The sequence below is a fragment of the Eschrichtius robustus genome, chromosome 11, assembly GCF_028021215.1.
Source record: "Eschrichtius robustus isolate mEscRob2 chromosome 11, mEscRob2.pri, whole genome shotgun sequence".
NCBI classification, from domain to species: domain Eukaryota; kingdom Metazoa; phylum Chordata; class Mammalia; order Artiodactyla; family Eschrichtiidae; genus Eschrichtius; species Eschrichtius robustus.
The window spans coordinates 34,727,976-34,743,319 of record NC_090834.1 but is presented as its reverse complement, the minus strand read 5'-3'; the positions used below and the strand labels follow the sequence as shown (position 1 = coordinate 34,743,319).

At 36.3% G+C, this 15,344-nt stretch overlaps 1 non-coding gene across 1 annotated transcript; it reads left to right on the top strand.

Moving 5' to 3' along the window:
* Window positions 1-3,829: 3,829 nt before the first annotated feature.
* On the top strand, window positions 3,830-3,948 carry LOC137772717 (small nucleolar RNA SNORA57). Its single transcript, XR_011075522.1, has one exon. It is a non-coding gene; the product is annotated as a small nucleolar RNA SNORA57 (small nucleolar RNA).
* The last annotated feature ends 11,396 nt before the right edge of the window (window positions 3,949-15,344 follow it).

Below are 15,344 nucleotides of genomic sequence, written 5' to 3'. Positions count from 1 at the left end.
AAAGTAGTAGTCACTATGTTGAGACTGATGTATATGTAGCATTTGAGAAATTGAATTATGAGTTTAGTCTTATTAAAGTCTGTAATCTGTAAGGAGAGCCACGTTACAGATTTTACCTTAAAAAAGTCTATGAATACTACAGTTAAAGAATATTCTGAAATTATGTTACAGAACAGCCAGCCAAGGACCAATCCATCCTGATGTTGGATCCAGATCACAGAGAAAACACTGATGATGTATAACAGTAACTATTAAAAGGAATCATTATTTTTGAGAATCTCCTGTAAATATATCATATATTTATGCATTTGTTAATTATTAAAACACTATAACCATAAGATAAAGGTAAATAATAACATGGGCAATGGAGATAAATTGACTAGTTTACATTTATGCTACAAATTATACTTTATTATGTTTTTATTGATAAATACATTTTTAACAAATGAAAATACTTCGTTGTTTTTAATGAGAATGCTACTGGAAATAAAGTCATTGTATTTAAATATAAAATAAGATATTTTATTATTCAAATTATGTATTAGCTATAGTACTGAAGCTTGTTTTTCTGAAATTCCTAATAAATTCTACAAAATTTTTGTACAGCGGTGTAAAAAGTTTATTATTAATAATTCCTCTCATAAATAGTAATACTATTTATCTTAGACTTTGAAGGATCTCAGTACTTTGGAGATGTTACCAAGGGGTCTTGTTCTCAATTCTGCAGGTTCAGAAATTAAAGTTATCACTTTATCCAGGGCTGATGGGTCTCTAAAAAACTGACTTTACCAGCAAAGCTCACAAGGTAAATGGTAAATATAAAAAATAAATTGCCATCGCAACTGGATTACTTGAATTGCCTGATCAGTATGTTCTTTTCCCAATAAGAATGTCTGCTGGAGAAACCAGATATATATTAGAAGTTTGTTTTTTTCAGTGTAGAAACAAAGCCAAAAGCTGTATGATCATAAAAAAATTTTTTCATAGAATTATGACAGTCTCATACATCCTTTTATTTTCCATCAACTATTTCTACTTCATGCTCTCATCACCTCTCGTCTGGACTATTTCAAGATGAATTTCTTACCTCTGGCACCAATAAGGCTGCTAGAATGGCGTTTCTAAAGTGTGAGTGAAATGACCAGAATGAAAATTGTATCAATCCCATCTTAAATGTTTTTAGAGCTTCCTCTCTGGCTACTAGAGAAAATTTACACTCCTGAGCGTGGCATGTAAGGCTCTTCATATTCTGAGTCCTCCCTCCTCACCTACATCATCTTTAACACCTTTCTCACCACACCACTTATTCCAATATACTGAACTCTTTATAGACCCCCAAATACAACCTGCTATTTCATGCCTCTCTGCTTGTACATATACTACTATCTTGGAATGCCTTCCCTTTCACTCTACTTACATCTGCCTAATAAAATTTAATTCATTCTTTTAAATTCTGCTTAGGTTGAATTTTCTCCAGTTTTTCCTAATAATCATCTCTACTGCCTCCTGTATATAAATTATGTACTTTGTACCCTGAACTGTAATTATTTGTGTGTATAAATGTCTCTTCTTCTAAATCAAGAGCTCCTGGAAACTAAAGATTGTCATTCGTTTGTGCCCTTAGGGATTAAAATAGGGTACATAGTGGCAGATCAAAATAACAAATAAAGGAAAAAATATTCTATTGTTCAACTTATCGAGCCCCTACTCTGTGCTAGGTACTGCTCTGTGTGTTAGAGCTACAATAAAAGACAAAACTTATTATTTGCCATTATGGAACTTAAATTTTAGTGAGGATTACAGATTTTAAAACATAAAACTATAACATCAGATAGTTATACAGTATACCGAATGAAAACCAGAGCATGGTAAGGGACAGAGAATAATGGGAGTACTATTTTAGAGAGAGAGGTAGAGTGCTCAGAGAAGGGCTCTGAGAAGGTGACATTTGAGCAAATATCTGAGTGAGTAGGAGAGCTAACCTTGGTGGTAGTAGGAGAATAGAATTCTACATAGAGGGGACCTTCCACAGGAGTGTGCTTAACATGTTTAAGGAATAGAAAGGCTAGCATAGCTATTGAGCAGCGAGCAAGGCAGCATTACTGGGAAATAATGTAAGAGAGGTAGCCACAGGCAGGACCATGTAGGGCTTGTAGGCCATGGGATTTCAGTCTAGATTTATGTGAATGAATCCGTTGCAGGGTTTAGGGTAAGGGAGGAACATGATCCTTTTAAAGGATCACCCTGGTGTCTGGCACATATATTTTGGAGAGGGAAGAAGGTGGCAAGTATTTAAGGAGGGGACCAATTAAAGAACTTTTGCAATAGCCTAAGTGAGAGAAGTTTATGGCTTGGATCAGGTTAATAATGGTGGCAGTAATAAGTGGTCAGATAAAGAATATATTTTGAAATATTTTATGATGGAATGGATGTGAAATAAAGAAAAAAAGGAGAAATCAAGGATGATTCCAATATTTTTGGGCCTGAGTACCTGTGTGAATGATGGAACCATTTCCTGAGATGAAGAATATAGAAGGAGAAGCAGGTTTTGGCTGAAAATCAGTTTTTAGGTTTAAGATGCTTATTATCTATCCAAGTGGTGATACTAAATAGGCAGTTAAATACACAAGTCTGGAATTTGGGTGTGTGGCCCTGAGTGAACATGTAACTTGGGAATTGCCAGTGTGCAGATGATATTTACAGCCGTGAAATTAGATGAAATCACCTGGAGAGAGAATGTAGCTAGAGAAGAGATCTGAGCAGCAAAGAAAGAAATTGTCTCAAGAAGGAGGGAGGAATCAACTGTGTCAAAGCTGGTAATAAGTTTGGGTTAAATTAAGACTGAAAAACTCCTGCTGGATTTGGTTACCTGGAGGTCACTGTTGGTTTTGACAAAAATGGTTCAGCAGAGTTTTGGGACAAAAATCTAATTGGAATGGGTTCAAGAGGGAGTTAAAAAAAAAAAAAGATAATAATAAGGTATTATCAGAAATTTTATAGTAATAAACTTAAAAGTTAGACAAAATGGAATTGGTTAGCAGAATTATGGTCCCCCAAGATGTCCACATCCTCCTCTTCAGGACTTGTGAAGATATGACCTTAGATGGCAAAAGGAACTTTGCAAATATGACTAAGTTAAGGATATTAAGATGGGGATGTTATCCTGGGTTGTCTGGGTGGATTCAATGTAACCATAAGGGTCCAGATAAGTAAAAGAGGAAGGCAGGAGGGTCAGTGTCAAAGTCAGAGAGAGATATGCATATTATGCTAAACTGCAGGTTTTGAAGATGGAGGAGGGGACCACACCCTTAGGAATATAGGTCGCCTCTAAAAGCAAGAAAAGGTAAGGAAACAAATTCTGCCCTAGAGCCTACAGAAGTAACAGTCCTATCAACACCTTGATTCTAGGCCACAGAAACTCATTTTAGATTTCTGATCTTTATAACTAAGTAACAAATTTATATTGTCTTAAGACACTAAGTTTGTGGTATTTTGTTACATCACAATAGGAAACTAACACACCATTTTACATAACATAGTCATGAGTTATGGGGATTAGAATGTGACTATTTTTGGTGAACCATTATTCTGTTACCATAATCCAGAGGCAGTTAAAGCCACCCAAGTTCATGACCAACTGAAAGAAGAAGCATTTTGTACCATCTTATTTGGGGTGTATAAGAGCAGAATTTAGGAAGGCAAGGGAAAATTTAGAGCTCAGATTTTAAAAAATAGAAAGTTGCATGCCTCTACTAGTAAATATTTTGGGACTTTTTTTATGCCATCAATACAATTTTGTGAATTGTGATGTCATTTATTAAATGACATTCCTCTCAGTCCCGGTAATGTATGGAGGTTGAGGGAAAGGGCTCCGGCCTTCCCGGTGTCACATCTTCGGCACGGAAGGCTTCCAGTCCGTGGGTTCTAACCTCAAGTGCCCGGACACCGGGCTCCAAGGAGCAGGGCAAAACCAGGGTTCAGCAGGCTCCTTCCTGGGGTACTCACGCTTTCTTTGATTTCAGATCTGTGGAGCTGCCCTAGGAGCCAGAGTTGTGGTATCCCCTCCTCTTCCACATTGCATTGCAAACAATAAAGGCTGTTCTACAGTCAACAAACAAATAAATAAATAAAACAAAATGATATTCCAATGGGGTAAGCAGGCCAAATGGGTGTGCCATGATGTTTGTGAAGTATTCCAAACATCGCAAGTGAAAATTTGTGGGTTTTTTTTAAAGACAAAGACTTGTATTTATATGCTACTGTAGATGTATTCAACAGCATCCTACATGCCAAACCAACTCCACATTTAATAATCCCTAACTTTAATTCCTTTCATTTGTGCATCAAAGAATGCCTCTACAAACAAGGATAGTTAAAAATAGTTAAAATCCAAAGTCAGGCTAGGCCAAAACAGCCTCACTAGTAAGCTGGTAAAGCAGGATAAGATTTGTACTTTACTAATACATTATGACATTGTCCTTTTATGAAACTGCAGTACAACTAGAATCACTGTGCAATATTGGCCATAACTCCCCCAAAAATAAATGTTAGAATTTTAGATCCAGAGTGGGTTCATTAGAAGTGAGAAGAGTAGAAAGACAAAGAGTAGAGGTTCCTTTTGAATTAAAGGGAAAGAGAATAGCATTTTGCATGCTACAAAAGTGAAGACAGTGAGAATGTGATAGTATATACATTTTTAAATAATGTAAGAAAGAAAAATGCCTTATCACACTGAGTTTTAAGTTTTAGGGAAAAAGAATTCTCTTTCAAATTGAGAAAATAAATTTAGAAGAATCAAAGAAAGCATCACTTTCCTCAATGAATAAATGTATAAAACTCACTACAAGATATAGTAATCTCTTAGGCAAAGGATATCGAAAAATCAAAAGGGGACTTCCTTAGTGGTGCAGTGGTTAAGAATCCACCTGCCAGTGCAGGGGACACAGGTTCGATCCCTGGTCCAGGAAGATCCCACATGCCGTGGAGCAACTAAGCCCGTGCACCACAACTACTGAGCCTGTGCTCTAAAGCCCACGAGCCACAACTACTGAGCCTGCATGCTGTAACTACTGAAGCCCGCATGTCTAGAGCCCATGCTCCACAACAAGAGAAGCCACCGCAATGAGAAGCCCACACACCGCAACGAAGAGTAGCCCCCACTCGCCACAAATAGAGAAAGCCTGCATGCAGCAAAGAAGATCCAATGCAGCCAAATAAATAAATAAATTTAAATAAATAAAGGGATTTGAAAAAATAATGAAAAGAAAATTTAGACACACTTGTAGGAGGCAGAGCTTCTAATAACTGATAAGGGAAATTTAGACAGGTTTATCTTTAAAATCACCATCAGAGAGGATCACTTGCTTACAAGAGCATGGAAACACATTTGGATATTTGAACTGTCCAAGCATGAGTCTGGAAATTTTCTAAGCAAATGTTTTAATTAAAATATAACACACATATAAAGGGGGAACAAATCATGTATATATCATATATATCTTGATAAAATTTTATGAAGTAACCACCACCTAGATTAAGATATGGAACATTACTAGCACCCCAGAAGTATTATACATTACCCCCCAAAGATAACTGCTATTCTGTCACCAGAGATTTAATTAGTCCATTTTGAGCATTTATATAAATAAAATCATACTGGGAAGTATATATATGTAATATTAAAATAAAATTGGCATCAAAAAGGATTACCATAACCTCATTTTAAATCCATGTTGGCAAAGCACATTAAGAGATGCTCAACATCACTAATTATTAGAGAAATGCAAATCAAAACTACAATGAGGTATCACCTCACACTGGTCAGAATGGCCATATCAAAAAATCTACAAACAATAAATGCTGGAGAGGGTTTGGAGAAAAGGGACCCCTCCTACACTGTTGGTGAGAATGTAAATTGGTACAGCCATTATGGAGAACAGTATGGAGGTTCCTTAAAAAACTCAAAATAGAACTACCAAATGATCCAGCAATCCCATTCCTGGAGAAAATCATAATCCAAAAAGATACATGCTTGACCACCTAGAGGTGTCGGATAGGGAGGGTGGGAGGGAGACACAAGAGGGAGGAGATACGGGGATATATGTATATGTATAGCTGATTCACTTTGTTATACAGCAGAAACTAACACAACATTGTAAAGCAATTATACTCCAATAAAGATGTTTTTAAAAAAAAAAGATACATTCACCCCAATGTTCATTTCAACACTACTTACAATAGCCAGGACATAAAAGCAAACTAAATGTCCATCAACAGAAGAATGGATAAAGAAGATGTGGTATATATATACACACACACACACACACACACACACACACACACACACAATGGAATATTACTCAGCCATAAAAAAGAATGAAAATGCCATTTGCAGCAACATGGATGGACCTAGAGATTGTCATACTGAGCAAAGTTAAGTCAGACAGAGAAAGACAAATATCATATGATATCACTTATATGTGGAATCTAAAAAAAACTGATACAGATGAACTTATTTACAAAACAGAAATAGTCACAGATGTAGAAGCAATCTTGTGGTTACCAGAGGGGAAAGGGGGGGAGGGATAAATTGGGAGATTGGGATTGACATATACATGCTATTATATATAAAATAGATAACTAATAAGGACCTACTGTGTAGCACAGGGAACTCTACTCAATACTCTGTGATGACCTATATGGGAAAAGAATCTAAAAAAGAATGATATATGTATATGTATAACTGCTTCGCTTTGCTGTACAGCAGAAACTAACACAACATTATAAATCAACTATACTCCAGTAAAAATTTTAAAAATAAATGAATCACATTGGCAATAAAATGCACCAACACCACTCAATACAAGAAACATAGAGGTAAATTTTTGTTTCCAATAAGAACAAAATCTCATTAGTTTGAGTCAGAATGGCAATGCCTGTGTTCCTACAAATGTTGATGCTTTTAGAGAAAACAATATTGTATACATACATAAATACACACACACTTGCATATATTTTAATAGCTTGTAACATGTAGCAGATTTTCTCAATTTCATGTAATTTTATCTCTTTCAATTAAAAAAATTCTTTAAATGTGTAACTAAATATGATTTAGTTTTTATATCTCTATAAACATTTTATATAAAAAATTCCAAAAATGTTTATTCCTTTATTTATTCAAAAATGTTTATTTCTTTCTTCTTTCTTTGGCATTAAGAAACCTGGCTCTCATTATCCACAATGAGTGCATTAATTTGTTTAACCCTGGTACACAATGAAAAGTAGTTTCATAACTGCTAACCCATATACCTATGAGAAACAAATTTACCAACTAAAGTACAGTGTTTATACCATTCTCTTTGTCTTTAGTCTTACTGATTCACTCAATATACTGTTTTCTAAAGGTATGTGGGTCAGCTCCTTTCTTCCCCATCCCCTTCAGTGTGGTTATGTCGTTAATTTTAATAGTTAGATTTATTCATCACGATCTGCATTCCATGTTGAGTTCTTCCAATGTTCTGGCTAAAGTTTTTTCTAATTTGCACATAGTAAAATTCACTCTTTGCGGTATACAATTCTATGAGTGTTGACAAATGCAGAGAGTTGTGCATCTACCACCACTGTACCATGAAGATTTGTCAAGCCAAAATTTCCCTTGTGCAGCCCTGAGCAACCACTGACCCATTTTTTGTTCTTATGGTTTTGCCTTTTCCAGAAAAGGGGAAAGCTAGAATAAAACCTGTGGTGCTGGATGGGAGTCAGAGTCAGCATGAATTCATGCTGTTTTAAAATATATATACAGATAGATGGATACAAAAATATAGATATGTATATGTACATCGGTCAGCACACATATGCATATTTCCTTGCTCTGTCTGCTGAGAGAACCTGACACTCAGATCCTGGTTTCTAAAAACTATTCTCTAATAGAAGGAACCAGGGCTTTGGGGGAAGTAATTGATTCTAGAACTGGTACAGGAAAAATACAAGATAGGCCTGGAGTAAATAAAAATGGAAATATTTTAAAAGGACACAGGAACTAACCTAAAAGTGCTTCCAATAGCCAAAACTGGAACAATTTGACGAAAAAAATAAATAATGATAATATTGTATTATAACCCAAAGAATAAGACAAATATCCATAAGTCCATACTGACATAAATGATTGAATAAATAGATGAGAGGGAAGAAACAACTCTTCTTTACAAAAGAATTCCAATTAATAAATGTAGGAGAAATGAGCGAAATAGAAAAATCACCATTAGAAAATTGTTACAAGCGAGATCCACAAATGAATGCTAAAATCAGATGGAAAGTTTAAGGAGAAGCAGAATATTTACATAGCCTCAAAGTATCTCACCCAAAGTATTTATTCATCTCCAAGGGAAAAAAGTAATCTTATAGGAAAGAGGACCCTGGCTGCTGTCACTTTAACCAAGTGATAAAGGTTAAAATTACTAGTAAGAGAATATGTCAATATGTTGTACCCCCTACTATATCACACTGAGAAGGGTACATTACTTCTGTGGCACCCTTCCCCAAAATCTATAAACTCAATAATCCGGAGAAACACATCACACAAACTTAGACAAATTGAGGACATTCTGCAAAATGCCTGACCAGTACTTTACAAAATTATCAAGGTCGTGAAAGGAAAGGAAAAAAACAAAGGAACTGTGACAGATTAGAAGAGACTAAAGGACAGAACAAAATGTAACATGATTATCTTGGGTTGGACCCTGAAACAGAATAAGGACATTAACAGAAAAAACTATTGAAATCCTAATAAAATCTGTGGTTTAGTTAATAGTTTTGTACAAATGTTTGTTTCTAAGTTTTAACAACTCTACTATGGTGATATGAGATGTTAACATTAGGGAAAGCTGAGTAATGGGTATGTAGGAACTCTCTGTACTGTCATGACCTGTAAGTCTAAAATGATATCAAAATTAAAAGTTAAAATGTTTTAAATTCTTAAAATTTTTAAAAATTTTTGTTGTACCATACATCCCAATTTTTGGTTCAGAACAAATGTCACTCTAATTATATAAAACATTAAAACATATGTTTAATAGTTTGCTTAAAAACATATTAATCACTTATGTATGTATGCCATTTTGATATGGATTATACAGAGTAACATTCCTACCCATAGGAACTGATCATATAGATAATCTGCTTGAAAGCCATATTACAAGCCCAACATCAGTGACACTGTAGAAGAAAAATCTCACTCTTGCCAAAGTAGTAGAAGACCCTCAAGGTGTTTAATAACAAAGCTGTATTCCCCACTGCATCTGCAGGGGCAGCAAATGTAAGAACTCTTTGGATGGGAAATACTGTGAGAGACTTTTTGAGGCCCGTGGAGTCTGATACCCACCAGCCCAGGCTATCGCATCCCACATCAGGGGCTTCACTTTACCTTCACCAAGGTCCTCGTGCTCTCAAGCCCCCATTTGCTTATGCCATATGTCTTATCAAAATGGCAAGAATAAACTTCTTACAGCCATAGTGGGGGAAAAAAATCCATTAAGCGCTGGTTATTTGAAAGAAAAAGAAAAGTCTACACACCAAGAAAAAAATGCTTTTATCTTTCAGTAAAGATCTTTATCTTGTAATAATAGCCAACATTTATTGAAAGCTCACAATATGCCAAATCTTGTGCAAAGCTCTTTACACGCAGGACCTCATCTAATCCTCCTAGCAACCCAGTGAGGGAAGTACTGTTGCTGTGTCCATATTTCAAACGAGGGAACTGAAGTGGTGAGGTTGAGTAATGTGCCCAAGGTCACAAAGCTAGAAAAACATACCCAGGACTCAAACCAAAGTCTATTTGATTTTAGACCTCACTTAATCCTTTTTAATGTACAACCAGGTCTCTTTACTGAGCAGAATTTCCTAGATGATTATGAGTATGAGCATATCTATAAGATTTAAAACGAGCTAAAAATATTTTTTAATCTTTTTGCAAGCATATCTAAAGTGAACATATAACAAAAACTTTTATAAAAAAATACATATACCACTTGGATGGAGAATTGTTTAATTTGCCACATGAGTACTTGGGGCATGTTGAAACTTGACTCTAATTCCTTTAGCTTTTGTACATCACAATGGAATGTACTAGGCACCCTTGTCTTCTTAATGCTAAAGGTATCAAGGTTGTTAACTGCTAGCCAAGTGACAAACATAACCACTTTGCCTACTTGGCTATTGTAAGATAGGGACAGAAGAACAAAGATTATTTAGTCTCAGCTGTGTATTGCTAAAGTGAAGATCATTCCCCAAGGTGTCATGGGGGAAATATCAGGGAAAACTAAATTATCCTCCAAAATTCATCTCCCTTTCCTTTTCTTATTTGGCAAAGCCTAACTCTACCTCACCATCAGCAAGTCAAAGCAGCCTGTCTTTCATTTGGTATGGAGACTGAATAGATGCTTTTTAGTGACATGTACAGAAGGAGAGCGTAGAAGGATCAATGGAGAGATTATGGAGGAAATTATCTCATTACAGCATCTATTCATAGCACTTTTATTTGCTCATTTATTAAATATGCATTTTAAGCACTGTCTATGTGATAGGCACAACCACAGCAAGAGAAACAAAAATGAACAACACATCCCTTGCCTTCCAGCAGCTCAGTTTCCTAACGAAAAGAGACATAAGTCATCAACTCTAAGAGGACTAAACTTGGTTCCAAAGGAGTGGAATGGAGAAAGCACACGCTTGCACTTAACTTTGCCTGGGAAAGTCAGGATTTTGGAGTGTGAGGTGTAAATTGGGGTTCAACAGGCAGAGAGAAGCACAAACAATATTCCAGGAAGAGAGAACAGCGTGTGCAAGACAATTAGGAGCAGTCAGCATGACCGCAGCTCAGCTTGCAAGCTGGGGAGTGGCAGGATATGAGGCTGGAAAGGCAGACACAAGCCAAACCTAAGTGAATAACTAACTGCCTTGTGTTATCACCCTTGTCTTCTTACTAAATTATAGAACATGTCTTATTCATCAGTATATCCCTAACTCAATGTATGCCATGTGGTAGGTCCTCACATACCATTAAACTAACAGTCCAACATAAAATTACGTGTAATTTTATGTTTCTCATAATCAGTTGTAAAACTAGGTCGAGCTGTATTAAGTTGTATTGTCTGAGATTTTTTTTTAAACTAATGTAATATACTGCCCTCTAGTGGTTAGGAGACAATGGGCTTTCTATCACAGTGAATGCCAGTAGCTTTTACCCTTTAAAATCGGGTGTTGGTCGTTTTCATGTCTTGGCTATTGTAAATAATGCTGCAGTGAACATGCGGGTGCAGATATTTTTTTGAGATAGTGATTTCATTTCCTTCACATAAATACCCAGAAGTAGAATTGCCGGATTGTTTGGTAGTTCTACTTTTTATTTTTTGAGGAATTTAACAGTTGCTTGGAAGTTAACTAAATTTATTGTGGCAATCATTTTGCAATATATACATTATTTTGTATACTTAAAATGAATACAATGTTATATGTCAATTATATCTCAATTAAAAGAACAAAACAGTGCTGGTTACAACCAATAAAATATCTTCACTCACTGATATCTTGCAACCTAGTTTGAAGATCAGTGGTATCTGACAACACTTGTTTTATGTTAATATATTGTTTTATATAGAGAAAGAAAAACCAGGAAATCTATGCAACAGAATATTAGCAGTGGTGGTTTCTCAGTAGTATATTTTTCACACTATATTTTTCACACTATCTACTTTGTACATTTATTTTTTTATCAGATAAGCCAAAAAATTAAGAGCAAATGAGAATGTCTTTGATAAAAGTGTACACATGAGAGGCTAAAGAATACCCCTTAAAGTCTGCCTTTCCAGAGTTCCGATGAAGCTGAATTATAGATCCTATAACAGTTTTTCCACATTGGAGACTAAGTTTGCTTGTCACAAAAGCAACTTCCAGGGCATTCTTTAAACAAATATTCCTGAAAGGGGCTCCTGTAGCTTCAGAATCAGAAGAGGAGTAACTAATCATAAACTTGCTTTATTTCTTCCTGTATATGAACATCAATGAAATAAACTCTCCAAGGACTTCCTTGAAAAGGTTAGATTAGAATGACTTTCGTTCTGTGGTCGGTGCTTTTGAAAACAAAGTATAGTAAAGCACTATTAGTATTGTACTACAGAGTGGTAAACTATGTAAGCAAAAATACAATATTGAAGGGTTGCCTTAATGATTGTTATTGCTTATATTTCCTAAAAGTTGGGTTATGAGCCAAAAAATACTTATTAAACACTTAAAATATTTTTTAAATCTCTTCTCCATTTTTAACATTTTATCCTCATACTTTATTGTTTATGTAGTAGTTGTCATAATGCCTTTCTTCTAGAGATTTTTATAATGCCTAGATACTAAAATTAGAAGTTTGAATACTAAACATTTAAAGAACTTAAGAGAGAGAGAGAGAGAACTTTACACATCATCTACTCCTAACCCATATTAGTGATAAACTCAAGTACTTTTAAAATGGCATTGGTTAAGACATTAACATCTATGAGTCTAATGACCGTCGAAATGAAACTAGTATTGCTTTTTTGGTTTCTAGAGTCCAGCAAATAAAGAAAAGAAAAAATATTTATCTACAGAAAAGTGAGAGCTTTTTAAGTTACTGCAAACTCAAAGCTGTGTGATTTATTTATGTATCAATATATATTCACTCAGTATAACTCTGTTGAATACCTCTTAAATCACCTCTGTGCTTGGGACTGGGGACTCCAATAGAGATCAAATACAATCCCCATCAATAAATGTGTAGTCTATGAGATGTTAAAGGCTGGTAAACAAGGATTTAGCACAAAGTGTGATCAATGTTACAATAAGAGGAACAAAGTTTATACTGCAATCACATAGAAGGAGTATCTAACCCAGACTTGGGCTGTGAAGGCAGGCGTCCTGGAGAATGTGACTACTACTTTGAGACCTGAAGGGTGGGTTAGGCAAGCAGAGATGGAGAAGAAAGAAGGGGTAATTCGGGCCATGAGAAACAGCCTATGTCAAACTCCGCCCACTTTACCTTTGTTTCATAAATCTCCAAATCCAGATACTGACAGAGCTTCCAGGCAAGAACAATTGAACACACAATTTACCTCTGCTCTTTCCTGAACCCAACTTAAATGACAATTAAGGGATAAAAAAGAGAGAGACCAGGGGAGAAGACAGCATCAGACCTTTGAAGGTCAGAAAGCAGGTAGTCAAGTGGTAACTGACTTGGATGACCAAAGAAAGCTAAAACCTATGCTGCAGTGGGAGAAGCCTAAGAGCAAGCCAGTCTGTCCTGCAGAACCACAAGAAAAGCTCAGGTTACCCGGGGTAAAGGTGAGGCCGATGCAGGACGAGTTGAAAGTCTGTTTAAGAAGCAGTCATATATGGAATCTAAGGGAAACAAACAAAAAAAAGGTCATGAAGAACCTAGTGGCAAGATGGGAATAAAGACACAGACCTACTAGAGAATGGACTTGAGGATATGGGGAGGGGGAAGGGTAAGATGTGACAGGGTAAGAGAGTGGCATGGACATATATACACTACCAAACGTAAAATAGATAGCTAGTGGGAAGCAGTCGCATAGCACAGGGAGATCAGCTCGGTGTTTTGTGACCACCTAGAGGGGTGGGATAGGGAGGGTGGGAGGGAGGGGATGCAAGAGATATGGGAACATATGTATATGTATAACTGATTCACTTTGTTATAAAGCAGAAACTAAGACACCATTATAAAGCAATTATACTCCAATAAAGATGTTAAAGAAAAAAAAAAAAAAGAAGCAGTCAGACCCCACATCCAATTCCCCACTCCGTACAGGTAGGCACCTCCTCTCCTTTTGCCAAAGCAGGAGCATTTAACAAAACTAAGAATAAAAGAGAACTCTTCAATCTGTTAAAGGACATTTAATAGTTGCTCTGATACTCGGCTGAGACTCCCCCTTCAGGCCTAAGTAGTATTTCCCAGCTGGTGAGAATGTCGACAGCTGGCAGCTCTCATTTGAGTCATTCTCCAGACAATGGCCTCAGGCCAAGAGTCTCCTCGCATAGGGTCACACCCAGTCCCTGAGAGCAGCCCTTAGCCAGTAACTGGTAGATGTGGGATATAAAGGCCAGGCCTCTTTGCCTCAAAGTAGGACAATTCTGAAAGGCATGACGATACTCCAGCAAGAAACAGAAAATATAATTTTTTGAAGAAAAGATGCCATTTACAACAATGACAAAAATTTAAAGTACCAATGATGAATCTTTAAAAAGATATGCAAGCCTTTTCTGGAAAAATATATATATATAATATTGAAAGACATTTAAAAAGAAATAAACAGAAGGATATACCATGTCATTGGATTTGAAGACACACTACTATACAGATGTCAGTTCTTCCCAATGATCTTAAATATTCAATGCAATTCCGGTCAAAACACTAAAGGGCTGTTTCTGGAACTTGACAAGCTGATCGGAAAATTTATGTGAATGAGGAAAGAAACAAGAATAGTTCAGATACACCTGTATAAGTAGAAAAACATGGAGATACTTGCTTTACAAATAACAAGACTTAATAGAAAGTTCTTATAATTAAGACAATATGGTATTGGCACAGGGGTACATATAAAATCAGTGTAACAGAATAAAGAACCCCAAAATAAACCCATGCAAACAAGAAGACCTGATTTATGACAAAGCAGGCATTGCAGATCAGTGGGGGAAGGATAGAAGTGACAGTCATGGGTGTGCACTGTTTAGATTTCCCTTTGTAAGTAAAAAGAACAAAGACTGTCACTCATCATCATACAAAGGGTTAAGATGCAACACAGCAACAGTGTACCCTGAGGGGAATTCAGGATGGGAAAATCAAGATGAAAGTTCTGTGTTTTGGATATTTGGACCCCTAGATAGTTAAGGTGCATATCTAAGGGAGAATTTCAACGACCCCAGATTCTTGCATCTTCCTACAGCAGAAAAGCACTAAAATCATTAACTTGAGATGTCTGTATTTGTGAATAGCAGTAATGTTTTATCAAGATGTATGCATGACTACATGTATTTTCCAGCCAAAAAATTCATGCGTATACTAACTGTCTCCTCCCCTACCTCTTTGGAGCAGTCCCCTCAGACCTACTGAGAGTCTGTTTCCCGGGCTATAGCTCTCAGTAAGATCCCTGAATAAAACTTAACTCACAACTTCGTTTTTCTTTAAGTCGACACCTTTGACCCAGGGAAGATATTGGCTGAAGCCTCTACCTGGGGTACCTTCAGCATCCCCAGTGTTCAAACCAATGCCTCACTCCCCCAGGCTCTTCCCTGTGACTGAGTAGTGA